This window comes from Melospiza melodia, chromosome 15 (genome assembly GCF_035770615.1).
Source record: "Melospiza melodia melodia isolate bMelMel2 chromosome 15, bMelMel2.pri, whole genome shotgun sequence".
Taxonomy (NCBI): domain Eukaryota; kingdom Metazoa; phylum Chordata; class Aves; order Passeriformes; family Passerellidae; genus Melospiza; species Melospiza melodia.
Window position 1 is genome coordinate 9,907,162 of NC_086208.1, and position 12,116 is coordinate 9,919,277.

A 12,116-nucleotide genomic window follows, 5' to 3' on the forward strand; every position below is an offset into this window, starting at 1 on the left:
GTGTGAGCAGCAAGGTGTGTAAGGACACAGGTTAAGGTAGAGCACAGCTCCAGGCTTTGACATCCTCAGATGGGAATACAACCTTGTTACTCAAGGCTGATATCCAGACTGGATTGCTGGCACTGCCTACCCCTGCCCATCTGCTGGAATGGCACTTTGCCCACAGCGTGGTGACATGCCAGGTTTCATCTGAAGTAGGTGTCTTCTAACAATGGGTTTAGAAAGCAGCCTGTTGAAGACAGCAACTGACACTTCTTTCTTCAGCAGGCTATTTTTGGAGTGGGAACACTTGCTGGCAGCAAGTGCAAAGGGCCTAAATCAGTTTCTGCTAGTCAGCTGCAAAAAAGAAAAATCTCATTTGCTACAGTAACAGAAGGTTTGGGCTAAAAAGTAAAGTGATTGCTTCCATTTGCTCTTGCTGGCCTCACATGGGAGTGTTTATTGTGGATACCTAATCCCACTTTATCAAACTGCATGGCAATTGCAAGTGAGAAGGGAAAAAGAGGAAGAGGAATAGTATTGCTTTTGAGACAAGAAAGGGTGCTGTTTTGTTTAATTTTAAGCCATGATCCTTTGATATTTTCCACTGCTGCAATGGATATTATATGGTAATCCTGCCAGGACATTTTATATGTGAGGAAGAGTTTGAGGGTTGGCTCCCCAGGATGACATTTGAAAAGTACAGTTCATATTTTTTTTCTTTTGGCATCTGAGAGAACAGAGGGATCTTCACTCAGTCCCAACAAAAAATCAAGAGGCTTTCTGTCATCAGGTCTGTTTGAAAGGTTTTTGAAGATCCTAGGGAAAACACAGACTTAGTCACTGTCAAAAGTTCATGAAGGGGTGTAGATCAGAGAGCAAGTTAACACATGCAGCTCTCCCGAGTGCCATTCTGGATACAGGATGCCTGAAACGTGGGCAGGGTGTAAAACCACATGGCTTTAAGAGCAGCCCAGATGGCCAACAACCCCAGGAACACATGCACATGTGCTATCCTGATCCTTCTAGGAAGGATTTGGAATCTAAATTGTCAGCCTGACATCAGTGCCATGACATTACTGATGGGCAGGACTGATAGATGATTCACCGTGCAGAGAGCTCCTTGCTTGGGTCTGTAGTAAGAAGTCATATGGCCTCTTCTGACATGTCCAAAGCTCATCTGAGCCTGAGTCCTGGCAGTGTGATGTGATGGGAGGCCAGGGCTGGCCGTGGCCCTGATCTGCTCTGCAAATCCCCAGTCAGCTGGCTGAGCATGGACAGCCTGCTCTCTCCCCTTTCCTGTCTCCCCCTCTCTGCACTCCCCTCGTGCCCTGGCAGTGCCTGGGGCAGAGCAGGGGCTGGCCAGGTGGCAGGGAGCCTGCTAAGCCTGTGCCTCATGCAGCTGGTCTCACATATGGAGGGTGTTTCTGCATGGTCTGGCTACACTCAGGGGGAGACCTTTCCATCCCTCTCTGGTTTGGTGCTGAGCTCTTGGCCTGGTGCACATTCATGGGTAATAATGGCAGGGAGAGAAATTACCAGCTAGGCATTCTCTGCCAGCATGCAAAGTACATATGCACAAAATAAACAATCACTGAGATTCTTCTCAACGTGGGAAGCTGTTCATGCAGCATCTGAAGTACTCAGATAAAATATCCAAGTCTGAAACAGCTTTTGATAGGAAAGCTGAGAATAACCTGTAGTTATCTTTGGCCAGTGGACAGACTTTATTATAAAATTATTTATTTGCTGTAACATGGCTGCTAAATCCTGGCACCCTGTTATGCAACTAATTAAAAAAAAAGTCAAATCTATAAAAGGAGCTGGAAAACTTCGACTGGAACCACAAATACTGTTTCTTCCATTGCTTCCCAAGTAGTGAACCACTTTTCATGCCCTCCTCTTCCCCACAAAGACACAGAAGAGAGGAGATCTGTAGCTAACAGCGACAGCAGCTACGACTGCATCACTCCAAGCAGCAGAGGGAACAGAGTGCCTGCAGCAGTCTCTGTGATTTGCCAAGAATGGAGATGTCACAGCTTACTCTTTTTTCCAGCTATGTCAGATAATAGTGTTGGCATTCCTACCTGAGCCTGGTTTTCCAAGTCAAGCACCATCCAGAGTATTTAGTTATAACTTGATTATTACTGGCTGTTGCTTTGTTGTATGGTTTTGCAATGTTAATTCTTCCAGCATGTGATGCAAATAGGAGATTTTGTAGGATAGAATAGGTGCCATGGCTAATTTATATTGCCTTGGATCCAAAGTGCTTTCTACACTTTTGACCCCACACACCCCCCTCTCCTAGAGCAAGCCTCCTCCCTTGACAGCTCCTTTGCATGACTGTTTCCTGCATGAGCTGTCACAGACAATGGTATTTCCCCAGACTCTGTGGAGCTTTGCATCACTCAAGATTAGTGGGCTGACATGCACAGTCATACAAGCAGCTGGCATACTGTGATCAGTGAGACAATGTGGGGCTGAAATGGGCCACCTATCTCATTGTCACCTGCTGTCACCTCAAAGGTGAAAATGTGTCATCTTGCATTCTCCAAAGGAAAGCAGTAGGATATGTCCCTGGATCAGTGACTTTAGACACTGTGAACATTTCAAATGTTGATGGGGGGAAGGAGCAACTCCAAAGGATCAAACAATCTGCACTCACTTCTGCCTCTTACTATAGAGAATAGCAGCACAGAGAACATATAGAGAGAATATATAACATACAGAGAATAGTATGAGAATATATACAGAGAATAGTGTGTGTGCTCACCTTCCATAAGTGGAAATTTTTCTTCTGCAGAAACGTGCAAAGCACAGAACAGAAGAAAGGAAAGGTTTCATGGATGGCTCTGTTACAGCTACTCAACAGAAAGGATTTTGCAGCCCACAGCCAGCACACTAGAAGGAACACTGAGGTACATCAAAGCTAGGAGTCATTTTTTTCAAACAAACAGTAATGTTAGACAAGGCTGTAAGTGTCGAAAGACTAATTAAAGGTAATCACCTATGTCTCAAGAACAAAATATCCTGGGCTGAAGTCAGATACTGAGATGTCAAGGGGCACACACTAAGCAGAAACTCAGAGTAATATGCCACAGGCAGCAGCTCCTGTCATTACTGAATGGGGGCCATGGACTTTACTGTGGATCACGGAGGTAAAAGTAAAGAGTTTGATCATCTTTCTTCTTACCTAGGATAAGAGTCTACCCTCTTGCTGGATAGGAATGCCATGTGGTAAGGCTTTATTTCAGAATTCATTCAGATACAAATTTGCAAGCAGTTTGTTTACCTTTCTATTCTTAGTAATTACTGGTATTAACTATTTTCTAAGCACCCTCCCTACCTCATCCAAGGATAATGTCTGTCTGATCCCTTACAACTGTTTCATTGCCACCCAAATGAGGGAGGGTTTTGGCTCCTGAGTCAGTGCTAGGCTGGACAGCTGCTGAGCTGTGACAGCCCAAGGAGCTCCCTCAGGCTTGCCCAAGGGGGACTCAGACTGTACTAAATTACATTCTTAGAGGCTTATTTAAGGCCTTAATCCATGGAGTTATATTTGGTGGGACAGTGAAGGAGCAAGGTTTATGTGTGTCTGTGTGTGTCTGCACATGCACACGTCCAATTACTTGTTTTCTGTAATACTAAAACCTCCATGATTATAAAATGTCATGAGCTGCTACCTGTGGACTCACCTTTGTGTAGGATGTGATTGTTTGTGTACGAAGTCAAGCTGATTCATGTTGGATTTTATGGACTCTGGAATGAGTAACATGATACAGATCTATAGATAAACTAATCTGCTGGTATTTATAACCAGTGAGCAATTGCTTCATCCCTTTGCAAGTTTTGAGATGTGACAGTTACAGTAGAAAGTAGCTTTACTGTAGCTCTGAGCTGTTTGAGAACGTGTATGATTGGCTACATTTCTGTGGGAATATTTGATTTACCTTAAAGAAAACATCAATCATGTCTTTGGTCATTCCTACTGATAGGGAGTAATTCTTCTTCTTCTTCTTGGTCAAGTCTTAAAACACTTAGAATTCTGAGCCCAGTGAAGTAAATAAACAGATAAAAACATCTGCTCTCATCCTATATATTCTTGTAATTTACACATTAAAAACAGTGAAATAATGGAATGTTTTCAGGCCTGTGCCTGTTCTGAAGGTCAATGGGTCTCCACAGGACAACAAGGACTCATCACACAGAATCAATTACAGGATTAGGTAATCCCCTAAAATGGGAATGAAGAGTGATTTTGTGTAACAGAAGTTGCTATACATAATATATAAATAGATAACATTAAGTGTCTTGTCATCTTGTGATTATATGCCATGAACACAGATTTGTTACTAATACATCTTTTCATCTGTCTATGCCTGGAAAAGGCAGCACATTTTACTACTAGTGAGGAAAAGTGTAGGTAAACACTGGGATGGTGAATCTGTACTGAGTAGCAGTATGACAAATGAAATTTTGGAAATTAAAATTGTAGGCTGTGAGGAAGATCACCTATTAATCCTGGAAGTGTGCCATTAAATCTAATTACAGTATTTTGATGATATTACCTTAGATGTTTTGAATTAATTCCCTATCAAGAGATGGGTGCTGTAATACACCAAACTGAAAAGCTAATAATTGTACAGAAAATGGAGTTTGTTTTGCTTTCAGTCATTCCTGCAGACATTTAAAGTGCTGAGGGGAGTGAGCAATACACAGCTCTGTACCTGGACCCAAAGGGCACCATGGCAATGCCTTCAGCTTGGCTTTGGTGTTGGCAGCTCTCTGCCTTGTACAGCTGCCCCTCACTGGGATTATTTTACAAAATGATTCTTTTGCAAGGACCAGGAATTAATCATGTTTTACTATTGCAGTGATCATTGCAAGAACCACTGGCCTGAAAGAGTTGGTTTTTCAAAGTTAAGCCTGATGGGGAGCTTACAGGCAGGAAAGACCAGTTTTACAGGACTGTGCCCAGTTATGTTTATTGCTTGAATCCCTTTTATTGGCTTTGACATACAGTCATCCAGATTTCACTCCAAGCACATTTCATCCAGATTTCACTCTAGGCACATTTCAAGTTGTAAAATACACAGGACAACACATTGCAAACATTGGGTCTGTGTCTCTTCTGCCTTTGCTGACATGGGGTTCTCTCCACAGCCTCAGCAGAGGAGTCGTCTCTGGCTTTCCACTGTCTCAGGTTCATCTGCACAGGATCCTGCAGGATCCCTGCTGGCTGACCCATGCAGCATACTGACAAGGCTTTAAAAAAATTATTTGTTTTCCAATTATTTTTATTCATTGCTGGCACATCTCCCTTGCCTCCCCAGAGTACAGATGGGGGAATTGGAGAGCCAACACACTGAATTTGGGGTGGACCTTTGCCTGAGAGCAGCTATTAGATTTATCACTTAAATATTCAATATAGAGGTAGTTCTGTGGGCTTCTCAAGGCAAACTGATGTCAGATCATGGTGGGTGGTCATGAATAACAGTGTGAGCCCAATTCTTCCACCAGCCAGGAAGCTAAATCACAGGAATGAAAGCACATGCACATGCTGGTCCTTTACAGAGACAGGACAAAGTTGCCAAGTTGGGGTGCACAGCCCAGTATCAGTGTTGGCAAAAAAATTATCACTACACCTTCAAGTGACAGGCATACAGCCTGAGATTTTTGCACATCCCTCTAAATGAGGAGGAAGATTAGAAAAATATTAAAAAGGGAACAATGATGTTGCTAATGGTTGGACTCAGTGATCTTAAAGGTCTTTTCTAACCTAAATGATTTTATGTTAAAGTGAATTCTTGACAGTCAGAAATGCTTTAAACATGACTCTCAATACAGCACCCAAGAAGATACTATAAAAAAGTGCTGGAGTTGTTTTCTCTCCTCCCTATATTTTACAAAATGGTAATTGCTTAAAAGCACCTCCTATAATTTTCTGACAGCTGTCAAGGGTGAAAAGAGGGGTCTCCCATCATTTGGAAAATATGAGAAAATTATCTTCTCTCTTTTAAGCATTATAAAGAACTACCCTCATGTGATACCTTGGATACTATTTACACGGATAAATTTATTACATCTTTTCTTAAACTTACCCCTCTTTAAATAAAACTTGACTTATGAACAATTATTTGTCTGTATCAACACAGCACAGGCTTGTTATATTAGCAATTTGCTATTTTTAGCCACTTGGTGTAAATCATGAGCAACAGTGTTCTGAAATGTCTCACTTCTGACTTGCATTGATACTGCTACAAGCTCAGGACTCAGAGAAGGAAAATGGTTGGCTCAGCTATATTGCTTTGCCAGCCAAACACTGGGATTTTCACCAATATCCCCCCTGGCAACAAGGTTTAGGGTGATTGAACAGGGATATGATTTAAATGCACTCGAGGCAGATCAAAGACCCTTCTCAGGATCTAAGCCATGGGGAATGAGTGGCTAAAGAAGGGCAAAACCTACAGAAAGGGTTCATGGAGATGGGGTGCTAAAGCCAGGAATGGTTGGCATCCCTCTCACAGAGGTGAGCAATAGGAAGCATGGAATTCTGCATTGTGCAGGCTGACACCATAATGGGTTATCAGTTTCAGCTTATGTGGCTTTAACCCTGTTCTGGTCATGAGCTGTGAGGCATTAAAGCTTGATCTTCCTATTTTCTTCATTTATGTTCTTAAAAGTCCAAAGGAGAGAATTCTCCACCAATCAATAGAGATAAAAAGCCTGTTTTTCTTGGAAATTGTCTTACGTTTATTCACGTATTATACATGCCTGCCCTGCCCCGTGCAATGGCTCCCAGGATATTGAGAAGACAAGAAGACACATAAAACCAGAGCTGCATGAAAATAACTTTTCTAGGCTGTTAATACGAACAACTATTATCAGGCAGACAAATGTTTACCCTTTCTATGGGAGCATTACTCACTGAATAGCACCTTAAATTGTCCAACTAATTTTATTCACTCATAATAAATAAATTCTATTCTCTTTTACTATCAAACTTAATTACAGTAAAGGTAAGTCATAACATCGCACTTTGCAATTGAGATTTAAGGATAGTGAATATAAAAACTGCATGTCTACTTCATCAGGAATTATGTATCGATCCATATTAAATTACCTCTCAGTTCCTCTATGCAATGCCTTGCAGTAGGCAGATGTCTGTATGCACTGGCAAAAAAGAAGGGAGGAAGAAAATATTTAGCTAAAACAAAATGACTCTTAGGGTAAAACATCATCACTTCTTGGCACTGCTGTGATTTGACCATACCCCTGTAAATGACATTTGCTGTTTTTATTGGAAATGACACAGCTTAAATGAACGTGTCCTCAAAATATAAGTTTGATATTTCATTCAGAAACCATTGTGTCCGTGCGTTTGCATGCTGAGTCACTGATGGAGCTCTGGCTCGGCCAGGGGTAAATTGTCAATTCCATTTCCCTCAGTACTTGGTATTTCCTGGGGATGTGCCATTTGAGCTAACTCTTCCTGAGCTACCATGATCTGAAGGTGTTTTCCCAAACTTGCTAACTGCCCTGCACTGTGCACTGGCACTTCCTCACCAAATCACCATGTGGCTGAATTGGTGATGTCAGTCAACACACCTGCTTGCTGAAATCAGTTCACCTTTGGTTATAAACCCAGTGGAGGCATTCAAACAGAATGACATGCCTGATTTAAAACCAGTTTAGTATTATCCATATTTTAATAAATAAAAAAATAGGGATGTTGTTCTAACACAGGGTGCTTCTGTTACCAGTAGGTAAATTTTTAACACTTTGCTTATATTTTCAAATTCATGAATAAGAGTTGCTCAAGTCTGTAAAGCACTTAGAGGGTGAAAAGTCCTTTGGACAGTAGGAATCACCTGTACACCCTACCCATGAGACCAGGTGGGTCAGGGCTCTGTTGCCACCTGGGACACAGGGACAGTCTCATTGAAGCCAAAGCTGGTCCCTGGGCATTCCAGGCTCTTGGGCTGACACTCAGTCCATTTTATTCTGCCTCTGTACTTTCAGATCCTGCTGATGTGTTTCTTTTGCAAATCAATCATTCTAGGGGTAATTAACATTTAAAAGCCAGGTTTCTTTTAATTCCATTAGTATATTTGTGACAAGAAATGTGTTGGCAGAATCCAAAGGTTAAGAGTTACAATGAAGAACAAGTTTTAGGATAAATGAAAGTTAAGGCCTAAAATAGCCTGACAATACCCCATTAATCTGCACACTATTGACACAATAGTAGTCTGTTGTGTCAATGAGGATTTAAGAAGCTTTGCAGCACATGTTACTGATAGTTTATCATATCAATAGGAGCCTGCATATATTTGTGTTTAAAAACCTGTGGCTGTGTAATTCCCTGACTGCAAACATATTGTAAATGCACATACTTTAAATCCTTACATAAAGTGGTTCCTAGCCATGCAGCAAATTTTGAAATTATAATAAACTACCATATATAAGTGTAGACACAAGATATTAGTCTTGGCTGTACCAAAATCCTCCAAAATGCTGTACTTCTAGCTGAAACTCTTTGCCCTACGGGAATGCGATCTCATTCTCAACATTGTGTCACCTGCCTAATTGAAGCAGAAGGAGATTTAAACTATATTAATCTTTCATCCTGATATATGGAAACCTTGAGTGAGCTTGTGGCTCGGAGGTATGGCAGGGAAGAAAGGTCCCTTCCCACAGGCTGCCCTTGTCAGAGCAGAGGGGAGCACACAGCCACAGCCCCAGCAGTGCCAAGGGCTGGGCACCCGACACCTCCCCAGCAGGGACAGCAGAACAACATCGAGGAGTAATTTCTACATGGCAGTCACAAAAGGGGTGCATTGAATGAAAATATGAGTGGCTCTTCCAGCACTGCAGTTTTCCTGGCTAACACTACCATCAGGAGTTTCAAAAGCCAGGGAGCAAATTCCACATTTTTAATGTCCTGGTGTGGGTAGCTTACACCTAGGCACCCATCCATACCCAGCACAAATCCCCACCGCAGTGGGTCTGCTCTGGGTATCTCACTTCCAGTGCAAAGGCCACAGAGCTATTCTGTGAAACAAATCCTTCTTTTGGAAGCACTTTCAGCTTTGTTCTCCTGAGGTTGTGATTCAATTCTTAACCAAGCGAGTGGTCTCTATCGTGGCATTTTCATGCACTGTGCAAATTTTTATGCTTTTCAGATTAGGGCTGTTCATCAGAAAGAGAAAATAATGTCCTTACACCTTTAACCAGGCAGCAGCTCCTGGGGTGCCACATAGCTGTGCTGTGTTCGCTGTGAGGAAGCCCATAATGATCTTGCCTTTAGCCTGTCACCACTAGGAAACATCAGAGAGAGACAGCCAAGGGGGACTGAGTTGCCAAAAACGTTCTATTCCCATGGCTGGGAGATTTTGTTGGCACCATCTCTAAAGAGAATTTACTATGGGCCAAATCCTGGCGCCCTTACTTAGATGAATCAGTTCTCAAGAGGCAACGCTCCCGCTGTGAGTGGTGCGTGTGTAAAAACCTGCCAGATCAACCCAAAATGCTGCTTGGGAGTATCAGTGCTTGTCTTCCTGAGGGGTAGGAGAGCTGTGGGAAGCAACCAGCCCAAGGCTTTACTGTGGAGCCAGTGCTCAGCTAAGGGACAGGAATTTGGGAACTGCACGTATATATTCCCCAGCAAAAATCTCTGAATTACTTTTACTTGGATTTTTTTCTTATTTTCCATTAAAAAAACACAGATGAAACTGTTTGGCAAGTAATCTTTTTTTTTTTTCCCTTGCAGGGGCATCCAAAATACTCCATGGTACTTTAAGCCTTAATTAATTTATCTTTCATGTGAAGAAAAATGAATTAGTGACAGCTATTTCCTGGACTTCATTTTTGGGATTAAACCCTTTGTTTCTGGAATATCTGAGGGGATTTTGGACAGGCATTTAAAAAGATGTCATTTCAAGGACATCCCCCCAGCACCACACGCAAAATACTCGTTTGCAAAATCGAGTCTCATTAGCTCGCAAAATTGCATTGCTCGCAATGACTTTTTCTTCCCAAATAGAAATGAAAATTTCTGTCTTAAGAAGCGAAGGTGGCGTCGACGATGAACAAAACAAATTCTCGATGGCTTCGCTCCAGCTGTTTACCTCGGCGGCCTCGGGGCGGGGGCAGGTTTGCCGAGGTGGGCTGGGAGGGGTAAAACTACGGCCGAAGTTTGCCGGAGCCCCGCACGGCCGGCGGGGCCGGTGTCGGTGTCGGGGCGGCGCCCGGCGCTGCCCGCGGCGGGGGAGGCGGGGGCGGGGGGCAGCGGCCGGGGCGGTGCCGGTCCCGCCCCGCCATGGCGCGACTGGCCGAGCTCCGCCGGCGGCCGCGGGCCGCGCTCCCGCTGCGGTGAGCCCGAAAAGTTGTGCGCGGCGCTGCCGGGGCCCGGGCCGGGGGCCGCCGCGGTGCGGGGCGCGGGCGAGAATAAATCCATTGGCGGGAGGTGGAGCGGGGGTGGGCTCTGCCGGGCGCGCCTCCCCCGCGCCGCCCCGGCTCCCAGCGCAGCGCCGGGATGGGGCGCCCGGCGGGGGACGGCGGGCGGAGCGGGCCCCGCCGGCGGGCGGCGGCCGCGGGCAGCGGCGCGGCGGCTGCAGGTACCGGGGAGAGCGGCCGGAGCGCGGCGGCGCTGCCGAGCGGAGCGGGCGGGAGCCGGCGCCGGCCGCAGACGGGGCAGCCGAAGCGGAGCTGTCGGGTTTATCCCCGGCGAAGTCGCCCCGGGGCGCTTGGGGTGAGTCGGGGCTGGCGCCGCGTCGGGGGCTGAGCCGGGCCGGGCCGGGGCTCGGCGCTGCCGGCGGGGCGGGGAGCCTGGCGAGCCGTGATTTACGGGCTCCCCGGCAGCAGCCGGGCGCTGGGAGGCAGAGGGAGCCGCGTTTCCAGCTCCCCATCAATAATGGATGGAAACAAATACTGGAGTCAGTTCTGAATTATCCCCGTGCCGCGGCAGGGGCAGCTCCGCGCCCGCCCTCCTGTCGAAAACAATGCTCAGGTGCAGAGCGGGGAAACTTTGTTTTTTTTTCTGGGGGGGTGGGGGCGTTTCATCTGCAGAAACCGATACAGCTGCTTTCAAGGAGTAATTAGAAAGGGTTTAAAGCCTTCTTTATTATTTATAAGGATGAATGGAAATGAAAGGTCACACAGATATATCTAGGTGGCTATTGCGCCTGTATCTGTATTTTAAAGGGCTGTGGGGTGGTTGTGGAGGGTTTTTTTTTTTTTTATGTTTGTTGTGTTTTTATCTTGTGAGTTGAAAAATTGGATTAACTGCTTTAGGTTGATGTGTTGAAAAAATTGTAGTTCCGGTGGAAATCCCACTTGTTAGCATGAATATAACTGGTCTTAAATTAGTGGGCTTCTGCCAATCTCGCAGTTTTTTCTTACTTCTGGTCAAGATTATGTCTGTAGCACAGGCATTAGCCTGTGAGTAATTTGAGCAAAATTCAGCCCTCAGTGTGTAAAGTCATTTGTATTTGTATTTGTGTGTGGCTTAGAATACATTTACTTTTGAGCATAGCAGCAGCAATGATGGTTCATAATGCTCACATATGTGGCACTTGCTGTACAGATGGTATTGTAGCTTATCCATGTACACACACACAACGCTTCACACATAATGTGCAGGAATTACAGCAAACTTCCTCCAGAATACTGTTCAGTGCTCTCTAAATGTGTGGCATTTTTTTCTCCTGGTTATTCCCTTTGGGGGGGAAAAAAAACATGCATCTTTACTGGGATACCTTTGTGCTTCAAGTTGTTGGTCTTACTAATGTTCCCTAAATATTATTTGAAGAAACAGCTTCCTACTGTCTTAGAGGCATTTACTGCTGGTCTGTTGCTCTCACATACAAATACTTTCACAGAGAATTTTCTGAGGTTCTCTCCTTTTCCCAAGTCCAACAGGAAGCTCATTGTAAAGCTTTGCAATTACTTTTGTGGCAAAAGAGAATAGACGTTTTCCCTGCTTTATTCACACTATAAAATTCTGTGCACCTCTGAAGTCTACTTGAGTTCCTTTCAGTAAATTAAGCTGTATGGAATCATGTTTAATGTTGTAAGTGACGGGCATATTTTGTTATGTTGGCAGATATTGTATAAACATTTACTCTGGCTTAGATAAA

General features: G+C 44.4%; 1 protein-coding gene across 12 annotated transcripts in view; it reads left to right on the top strand.

The window, feature by feature from the left end:
• The window catches only part of SEMA6D (semaphorin 6D), a 129,656-nt gene that overhangs the window by 88,019 nt on the left and 29,521 nt on the right, over positions 1-12,116 (top strand). The window contains exon 1 of one of the 12 annotated variants that reach the window (XM_063169716.1): positions 10,334-10,350. The exons of 9 other annotated variants lie outside the window; for them this stretch is intronic. The gene's annotated coding sequence lies outside the window, so the exon portion shown is untranslated. Of the gene's footprint in view, positions 1-10,333; positions 10,351-10,639; positions 10,730-10,851; positions 10,988-12,116 lie in introns of those variants that run through there. 2 more of the 12 variants (XM_063169711.1, XM_063169714.1) reach the window with 2 other exon arrangements.